Source organism: Sinohyriopsis cumingii, chromosome 2 (assembly GCF_028554795.1).
Source record: "Sinohyriopsis cumingii isolate HCF-2022 chromosome 2, ASM2855479v2, whole genome shotgun sequence".
NCBI lineage: Eukaryota > Metazoa > Mollusca > Bivalvia > Unionida > Unionidae > Sinohyriopsis > Sinohyriopsis cumingii.
Genome location: NC_142962.1, coordinates 96,580,927 through 96,591,661, shown reverse-complemented (window position 1 = coordinate 96,591,661; position 10,735 = coordinate 96,580,927). Strand labels below are relative to the sequence as shown.

Genomic DNA, 10,735 nt, shown 5'->3' with positions numbered 1-10,735 from the left:
TGGTTTTTGGGGGCAAAAAGGTCAAGGTCATGGAAAGAACGTATATTGTTTCTGCACAGTAACTTGAGTTCTCCATCATCTATAATGACCAACTGTGGCTGCTTACACTTATGTTCAGGAAGAACTCCATTGATATCGGGGTCTAAAGGTCGAAGTGAGTGATGGAACAAAAATATTTTTTTATCAAGTTACCAAGCTTTGTAGCAGACTTGAACATAAGGCAAAGGATCCTGTTGATTTGGGGGTCAAAGGATGAAAACATGGTCAAATTCTGTTGAGCTGTTAATGAAAATGTCATAAAGGTTTCTCTGTCTTTGGTAATGGCTGCCATATTTGATGGCAGATCAGTATCATAAGCAGTTATGTCATAGTGCTCTAAACTATGGTTAACTTTTGTCAAGTGTTGTATTTTTCTTTAAGCTCGTCTGTCCATAGACCAGAAGAGCTTATGAGACCGTTTGTTGTCCATCCATCTGTTAGCACAATTTTGCTATTGCTACTGTTACCAAACTGCCTGGATAATGGCCATGAAAGTTTGCACACAGATTTATCAGACGGTCTAGTTAATCCAAATTATAATGTACATTGTAAATTGTTCATCCAGTATGATTGCTACAGTTTCCATAATGAAAATATTGCTACCACTCCTCAACAGATAGTTATCTCAACATGGGGTTTTCACCTGCAGAAATCTTAAGATGTATTGTGGTTATTCATTGAAGATGGTGCTGATCTGATGTTCAACATGGCTGCCAGTGCCACAGCAGCCATTTTATGCATGATGGTGGAGTGTAATTACTTGCACAAATAGGCCTTCATACCAGGATATACTTTGCTGATGTCATCTAAACTGGTACTGTGGTTATTGATTAGTTAAAAATTGGCAGTTAATGATAGATAAACACAATAAATGATACATGCTGAACATGGGACCAAACCATAAGCTCACTTGGCTTCAAGCTTGGCAAGTTAAAAGCAATCGGGTTTATGTCTCCATTTCAGAGTTTGTTTGTTCTTCACTATGGTTTCTAAATCTGTTTTGCTGAAGTCTTACAAATAAAATTATGGCACATCCACAAAAAAGTGGTATGTAGTGCCAAAGAATTGAATAAGCATAGGATTTCCAAGTGATAACACCACATCAAAGACTCCTTTCATTTAGTGGAAAGGGTGCTGACAGAGAATGCAATCCTTCCAGTGCTCCAATTTCTATACAACACTGCTGTACTCTTAGTTTTCTTTTCAGAATAAAAATAATGCTTTGGCACTAGATGGTATAAAATGATAAAAAGTACTACATGACATGGGTTAAATTAAAAAATCCTGTTTAATAAATTTTGAAACAAATTTAAAGATATATGTTAAATAATGCATAACAAACTAAAGTTATAATACTGAGGCAGTTACAGTCTAATCTCATTGGCTGAATACAGTTACAGTCTAATCTCACTAGCTGAATACAGTTGTAATCTAATCTCACTAGCTGAATAGTTTTGGTCTAATCTTATTGGTTGAATACATTTGTAACCTAATCTCACTAGCTGAATACAGTTAATATCTAATTTCACTAGCTGAATACAGTCGTAATCTAATCTCATGAGCTTAATACATTTACAATCTAATCTCACTAGTTGAATACATTTACAATCTAATCTCATCGGTTGAATACAGTTACAGTCTAATCTCACTAGTTGAATACAGTTACTATCTAATCCTACTAGCTGAATACAGTTAAAATCTAATCTCACTAGTTGAATACAGTTACTATCTAATCTCAATGCTTGAACACATATCTGATCACATGAATAAGCACAATCTTGTTTCAATCAATTTACAAACTCTTAATGAATGTGTGAGACAAAAACTACATCAGTAACTGTATATACATTAGGGCTGGTGAACAGATTGAACAGCTATTAATAATTGTACTGCAATGCATCCTTTTTTCTTTGCAATACTACCTTTAACTTTTAGGCAAAAAAGGCAAAAATGCTCTTGTCTTAAACTTAACTGGGATTACAGGGGCATCTGGACCTGATAACAGTGTCATCAAAAAGCACTTTGTTTCAATTAACTAAGTCTGTGATGCCTTAAATCTGTACCAAGAGATGAAATGGAAACACTCTTAAGAGGATTATAAAATAGCTGAATGTTGTTTTTGCAACATATTACTTTCTTGAAATAGTATGCATAATGATTTCCTAACAAATCTATATCTATGATCAAGCTAAAATGACAAATGAGTTGGAAATAAACTGAAATTTATGTCATAACATTGCTGGTTAAAAACTGGTGAAAAAATGCTGACAATGAAAATTTTAATGCCCAGGCCATAATTCCATCTGAACAATGGCAAACAGACAAATGCCCAATGTAGTTAATACATCATAATGAAGACTGTACATGTACAAAAAAGGTATAATTATCATTGTCCATCTCACTGCTGAGCCGTCAAACTAACTTGCTTGTTGATCACAAGCAACTAAAGGTATTCAGATACATAACAAATGTAATGGTCAATCATACCCATAAAAAAGTAAACAACAAATGGCTTAAAATGTCCGTTAACAAACAAAAGGCTTAAAATGTCACTGTTAATGTGCACTTTAAATGTGATTCAGTTTCCATACCTGTTTGTGTATAACACTGATCAACTGCAAACTGCATAGACCCCGGTGCATAATGTGCCAGCAGATCGAAGTCTATGCTTTTTGCAGTTGGGTGTGGAATATACATCAGTAAATACAATAGTGACTAGTCATGTTATAAGGTGTGGATATGGTGGGGGAAAAAATATGCACAATGCTATTACTTGCCTGCCTGGCAAAATTACTAGAGCAATAAAAGAAGGTCACCATGACCTATATTTACCTATGGTGAAAAGTACTCTCGAAAGTGAATCATTATGATGAAAAATCAAGTTTCATGACTCTACATACAACAGAATAAGAGAAACCTACCTAAGTGCAATAAACTTAAAAGTAATTAGTGGATCATGAAAAGTTAGCCAATAATGTTGCGCATGGTAAATAGTACCCAATACTTTGAACAGAACCAAAAAGTAGGTCACCATGACCTACTTTTGTCCATGGTGAGTTGTACACTCCATTTTGAATACAACCATAAAGTTCCATGACTATAATGTCAGAGAAACTGAGGAAATGCAAAAACTTAACACAAATGTTAAAAATGACAATGATTGCAAAAGCATTGTAAATCTAATTCCCATGCTTTGCCTTTGCTTCACAGGCAAGGGATAAATTACCAAAGGACACAATGTCTGTTTATTAACTCTTACTTTATTTTCTTTGAAACTTTACCTGGTCTTTACATATTCATTGGTTTAAGCTGTCAATTCATCCTTCAAACTTAATAGCCTGTTGATCACAAGCAACTGAAAGTATTCAAATACACAGCTGAAATTCATCCACAAACCCCCATAAGAATGAAACTAAACCTGTTAGGGAGCAGAAGCTCATACAAAATCTCTCATTTTAAAGAAACAAGTCAGCTATTTTGTCGAACTGAATAAACCCTGGAAAGCAGGTCAAAACAACCATGTTTTAACGCAAAACACATCTTTATCCCAAGATCTGTCAGTTCAACTTTTATAGCAAAAAATTAATTTTGGATACGAGTTCAAATAAGGATATAGATGTAATGTTGTTATGGAAAGCTTGTTAGTTTTGAGACAACTTTTTTTTACCAAATGCAATGGCAATATTTAGTTCTTAGATTAATGCTTTTTGTAACAAGAGGCCCAAGTGAATCCAAGATTGCTTTGCCTGCAGACATCAGTACAATAGTCAGTGTAAGAGGAAACAGCAGTGATCTGTTTTATTATGGAGATTTCTGTTAACAAAGGCTGCATATTACAATAAATTTCATGGTCAGAGGATTCTCTATTTTTCACCAATTATCAGAAAATAGATTTTTGCAATCGAGTACTTGGAATTCTACTGCAAGTAACTACGTTTTGATTTTAATCAAATCACTGGAACTCCATCACTGAGCAGTTTTTGTGAAGTTTAAAGGTTTTTACAGTTTTAGTAACAATGGTGTTACTTGATTGCTGATCAGAAATTGACACTTGCTCTTAAATCTGGTCCAATTCTGTTGAGCTATTTTTCCCCAAGTCATCTCAGGTCTTTCTTTCTTTAGTTATATTTCAAGTAATGGCTGCCATGTTTAATGGCAGATTGGCATCACTGATGCAAATTTTAAGATGCTTCATACAAAAATGATTTCTGCACAGTGGTTTAAGAAAAGACTGAAGTGAAAAATAGTGAATACTGATGGATAGACAAGACATTCCACAAAAGCCCTCAGACCTTCTGCCAGGGAAGCTAATAAGCTCTTATAACAGCCTTCAGGCCTTCTGCCAGGTGAGCTAATAAGCTCTTATAACAGCCTTCAGGCCTTCTGCCAAGTGAGCTACTAAGCTCTTATAACAGCCTTCAGGCCTTCTGCCAAGTGAGCTACTAAGCTCTTATAACAGCCTTCAGGCCTTCTGTCAGGTGAGCTAATAAGCTCTGATAACAGCCTTCAGGCCTTCTGCTAGACATGTTAATATGCTGTTACAACAGTCTTAAATGACTATGGAATGTTAACACATTTAAAAGAATGAAAACAATTTACTGATGCATCCTTGGAATTGTTACTTTTCTAGCACTTCTCAGGAAAGGGCTTTTGACTATCTTTTCATACCATAAATACTGTATGACATAAAAACAGGATGGGGCAATGAAAGCAAGATGTCCTGCTCATCAATTTTCGCATGCTTCTGGATTTTTCTGTGAACCTAAATCGAGACTTTTTTATGAACAAACCAGACAAATGAATTCAGTGGAATTTTTTTCCCACATCCTGTGGCATAGGTTATAAAAGTGTACAATGAAATATGACCATGACTTTTGACAGTGAAAACTTTATGATTGGCCTCAACTGTGATAACAAAACCCAGATGGAGATCATGAGATGCCATTAAACAAAGAAACAGAGGAAATGTAACATGGTTCATCCTTGAACCTCACACAGCTTCAAAAAATGAATCAAACAAACCAAAAACTGAATACTTAAGACCATACCCTTGAAAAGACGTCAAATGAGGAAAGCCACGGTCTTTAAGTGACAATATATAACATATATGTGTATCAAACTGCACCCATTAAAAAGACAGTAAATTACATAGCAAAAGAGAAAATGTTGCTGAAAATGCAATTCTGACATGTGGCCTTGACCCTGAAGATAGGAACACCAACGTGGTCTGAGACATGCCCTGTATTGATATAATATCCCTTGATCTCGAGCAACTATGAAGTTATAGAACGGAGAGGAAAAGTGTGATGGTAAATTTAAAATACCTTTTCATGTAATCTAGACCATAAATACAGGCTCTCAAATGTGGTATGGGACACACATTAGTTATAATATACAAGTATTTCAAGTTTTATCACTTTATCTTAAATGGCTCCAAAGCTAATGAGTGGAAAGGAAAGTGTACATGAAACCTTCAAATAATGACCCTGAGTGTTCAATTACTCAAATCTGGTACAAGAAAAGTTGCATGTCTTAAACTCGAGTGGTTTTAAAATTCTTGAACATCAAGAAGGAAATTATAGAAAACTTGAAAAACTGACCTGCAACTTTGACCTCGAAGAAAAGACACCCTACCCCCAAATATGACTTAATTTTGATGACACACCTCCAAAGTTTTATCCCTCAATCTCAAATGGCTTTAAAGTTATAGAGTGGAGACAGAATGTATGATCCCTGTGTTTTACGAAAAGGGTGAGTGGAGACCGGAAATGACATCTATTTATCTATTTGTGCAGGTGTCTTAAAATCATTATACTATTTCTCCATGTTTCTTCACACACAAAATACACGAACAAGTTTAATGGACATGGATGATAATGAATTGGAAATAGCTGGAACAAGTTGCAGAATGGATCCATTTTGATTTTAACTCCTTGTAGTTTGGTTGGTTCTTAATCCAGTTCAGTCATCAGAAACTCCTGGTTGGCCCATTCAGGATCCTGAAATTTGAATAGCTAATTTTATTCATAAAAGTAAATAAAATGCCACAGCAATTAAACCTATACGGGCCAGTTATATAAACAACATTAACACTGAACAAGAGTCCCTAAGATGGATTGACTCTCTACTTGCTGAAAAGATTTCACAGGTCAGATTCTTCCCTGTGATTATCTTTTTTAATTGCTGAATATTACAGGTATTTATGATATTCTTGAGAAATTTAAACATACAAAATTTTACCTTGTATCTAATACCATGGATAGAAAATCACACAGTTCGTCCTGAAGACTGTTAAGATACACCTATTTTCCAAGTCTGTTTAATCCATTAAACAGTTAAAAGCATGCACAGGTGAACATAATGCTGGGATGGTATAAGATTGCATTTGTCCTTGTTGATAAGAGATATGAGCTGAAGCAAAAAGTAAAAATTGGATTTCATGTCTTAATACAAAATAATGATCACATTGTGTTTTTAGAGTATGCCATCTAACAATGACAGTTGGTCCAACAATAACAATTTTAAAGGAACTCACAAAGTACATGTATGTATGTGGCTTACTTCTAGCATCACTGATCTTCTAATTAGCAGACAACCTGCTCTTGTCTATACCAACAGTAATTTGCATGAACTGGTTCAGGCAGGATCACAAATCTTTTTGTATACATTGGTCACTGTTAGTACCGTAACATGTTATTTACAGTAACAATGCAATTGGTTTATCTCAACAATTAATCAATCACAACATGAAACTTGCATAAAATGGCCTCACTCATAATCATACAGATGCTTGAAATGAATGCATTAGAGAATTTAATACACTTCAGTGTTTAAGTTAAGAGCTTAATAAATTAAAAGGACTCAGGCATACAGGTTTTATGCTGACTTTTTCTGTACCCTGAAACCATAGTTCATTATCTTATGATGAATTCCACTGAAACTATGGTGAATTTTTAGCAATAAACAACTCTGTAGGGGAAACAAGGCCCTTGACAAAGAGTTAGGTTTGGAGAAGTGTTCACAGTTGAGATGTCTTAAAAGGTCCTTTCCATTGCTCTGGTCTAGTCCCATTTGGAAAGTGCAGATAGGGTGCTGGGTCACTGAATCTAATAGCGGCTAGCCTCCTTAATGGTATGCATCCTTATATCCTCTATGTTGCCATGGAACAGGAGAGGGAAGACAAAGCCTAGGCCTTTAAGGCTGCCAAGTTGTGATCTTTGAGTGGCATACATAGGAAAGCACCTCTGCCAAAAAACTTGTTGTTGATAGAAGCAGCTATGGAAAGTAAAAGAATACAGCCATATGCAATACTAACTTCCAAACATGCCTGCTAAAGGAGGTCTCACTGCTTTGATTTAGGCTAAGCTTAGTTTGCAGAAAGACCACCAGAGAGACCAATCTGAGCATGCAAACAATAGCTATGACTTTGTGACCTAGTTGTTTCATGTCATGGAAGGGTTTCCTGTTTGCTCTGTAGTAGCACTCGAGTCATGTGCAAGACCAACTTCCATGCAAGACCGACTTCCAAACATGTCTGCTAAAGGAGGTCTCACTGCTTGAATCTAAGCTAAGCTCAGCTTGCTTTAAGATAACCACAGCGACCAGCTTAAGCATGCAACCAATGGCCATGACTCTTTGACCTATGTTGTTTCATGTGGAAGGGTTTCCTGTCCATGCATATGGAAGACATTATTGAGATGCCCTGCATTGTAATGACTTGTACAAGGCTTAGGTGAAGATGGAGTTGTCATTGTGAGAGAAGTAAAGCCTGTTAATGTCAAGGTCTTGTACTTGGTCTGGGACAATTATTTCACAAAAAATAATAACCCATTTGTCATCAGACCAAAGTTACATATTTCAACAAGTGTGGTCTGACTGGCATCCTGTGTATGTAATGCAGGTGGGGTGATTATGCCACTAGTATCGAGAATTAAATGGCACCACATGTTTAGCATAAAACCTAAAGCATATAGGACAAAAATGTGCAAAATATTATTCTATGATGAAGGATAAAATTCAGTGAGAGAACAGATGGCACTTCTTTTACGATGAGAACACTCCTTGGATTACTCTGATTTAAGATATATACAAAACTGATAGGTATTTGTGAGATCTCTGAATAAGCATGTTGACAAGGACAAGAGGAAGTAATTGCAAAGGAAGAATGACAGGATTTGGCACCAACTCCTGTACCCAAAGGAAGATCACTTGTCTTTTTACCATCTCAGTAAGCAAATGACATTTCAGAACATCACGTCCTAAAACAAGCTCAGTCATGTTAATGTGTTTTTCCACCTGGGAGGACTAGATTTACTAGGTAATAGAAGAACTCCTAATATATATTATGACCAGGTAATGTTGGAATTGTGGCAGACCCATGGCTAAATCAGGTTATGTTAGAGTACTGGTAATTCTTTGATGACCTTTTCTGTGGAACTTTTGTTGTCAGACCTCATCACTTGTACATGCAGGAGTCACATTTACAACATCAATAGTTGCTCTTTTCCTTGATGAGGGGGAAATTCCTCATACCCAAAGGGTTAAAAGTGAACATGGGAGTGGAATGTACATCAGCTTGATTTTCTATCCCACGGGCACGCATAAAAGCAGATTATCGTCCCCGTGATTTGATAAGTAGGCAAGATAATTGAGGGGGGTGTTTGTCTGAACCCCTATCATTGATGCTATAAATAGATTCAGCATGCTTCTAAGTCTGGTATTCAGTACATGGCTGTTGGGTGACCTGTGACTGTTGTCCAGTCAGTGATGCATGGTTGTGATCAGTGAATGAAATCCAGTGACCACTGGTCAGTGCCCAAACCCCTGTGACTGGTCACTTACAGTCAATCAAAATTAGATTTGAGGGTACTTTACTCAGAACAAGAAGAGTTAAAGTGACATCTAACCCTCTTTGGTTTGTGTGAGCTGCTTTTTGCCTGACCTTGTTGGATACTATGGGAATCCTACCCCTCCTCCATTGGGGATGAACAAGCAGTCTCCACATTAGGGGTCAGTTCAACACCACAGGTTTTACTGTGCTTGATCTTGGAACAGTGCTTCCTCACCATCCTATGGTTGGGAGGGGGAAGGGTGCAGTCAGACACAGGAAGCTTAGTGCCCTTTACAATGGAAGCTGCATTCTTTATAGAACACATTATCCAAAAGGGCGCTGCTCCAATTTTTCTATTCAGGGGAGCACACATTGATCCTCTGAGAATTATCTATTACAGCTCACAGATGGAAACATCTCGCATGGAAGATGCTGTGTTTATTGGAAGACAATCAATTCCAGCTTAATTTTTTTGCATAATCTGAGACCTAACTGATTCAGAAGTTGAAGAAGAACATGTTTTCGTTCTTTTATTTGTGCAGTAACTTTCAACAAGTTCCAAATGTTGTCATAACACAGACTAAAAAAGGGGACATCTATCAATTCATGTGCATTTCATTTATGATGTACAAATTGAGTGAGTGTCCCATGGGTCTTATACCCACATTTATCTGAGATCTGAGACCTCTTTAAAACTTTAGTATAGCAAACGACATAGGAAATATAATAACAACAATGGTTGTATAAGCCTGTTGTTACTCTTTAGTACTGATCTGTATTGAAAAACAAAGATGTCACATATTTGTTTTATTTGTGAATGAATTATAATACAAAAACATTAGTTTGATTTATGGTGAATATATGAAACATTTAGGGTGCCTAGAAATCAACCAAAAACCAACCATTCAGAGATTTCATGCTGTAACCATGTCATTGCATTAATAACAATAATCACAATAACATTGCGACTCCCATCAAACTATGAACATTGCATTGCATATTACCACCACAATGCCACACATTCTTCTGTAGGAATAGGGTGGATAGGTGGCTTGTTATGAGAAATGTACTGATTAAAGATTAACAGTTATCTTATGAAACAATTTTTTACAGAAAGAAGAAAATTTCACTAAAAAAGAATGATGAAGCTCAAGCCTTGGTTTTTAGCACAATCATCACTTGTAAATATTTTTTTCTCTTCACAGTGTTTTTCATGTGTTACACAATGTTCATCTGAAAAAGAAATGAGAGGCGCTAAAGTGCACAGGCCAATGACATAGGTTGGACCTTACTTAATGCACATGTTCTAAGAAATCTTTACAACAGGGAATTAGTGCATCTAGCATGTACATGGTTTTCCCATTGCAGGAAGGTAAAGCTTATTAATAGTGATGGGTAAGTATTACTGACAAAAACTTATACTTTTTTTAATTATGTACACAGCAGAGGAAGATTAGTTACACTAAACTACATTAATCTGAGCAATTTTTCATACATGAAAAAATTTATTTTTTTGAGTATCAAAACTTTGCATGTAAAAGAAATAATTCTTTTTGAGTAATAAGAAAACAAATATTTCTTTCTCCTCACAATTTTAGCTCGAGACTGAATTCTCTTATTTGTGTGAAAAACTCAATTTGTTAATGCTGGGAATTCAGTCTCACATTGAAATCTATCCTATTACAGAACTGTTAATAGGTCACCAAATACCATCTGTCACATAAATCAGTATATTGAAGCTATATTCAATAAACCCTTGCAATCAGGTCAAAACAATTAATTTGTGGTGAATGACATACCTCCAAATCAATTTTGGTTTCCAAAGGTATATTTAAATTATTGAAGAAAAAAAATAGATGAAAAATA

The 10,735-nt window shown here is 35.8% G+C and overlaps 1 protein-coding gene across 3 annotated transcripts in view; it reads right to left on the bottom strand.

Annotated features, from left to right (window-relative positions):
- Window positions 1-1,308: 1,308 nt before the first annotated feature.
- LOC149805428 (uncharacterized) overlaps window positions 1,309-10,735 on the bottom strand; it is an 89,098-nt gene continuing 79,671 nt past the window's right edge. For 2 of the 3 annotated variants that reach the window (XM_089950005.1, XM_089950008.1), the window contains one exon: window positions 9,546-10,102. The gene's annotated coding sequence lies outside the window, so the exon portion shown is untranslated. Of the gene's footprint in view, window positions 6,039-9,545; window positions 10,103-10,735 lie in introns of those variants that run through there. The other variant, XM_089950007.1, reaches the window with a different exon arrangement.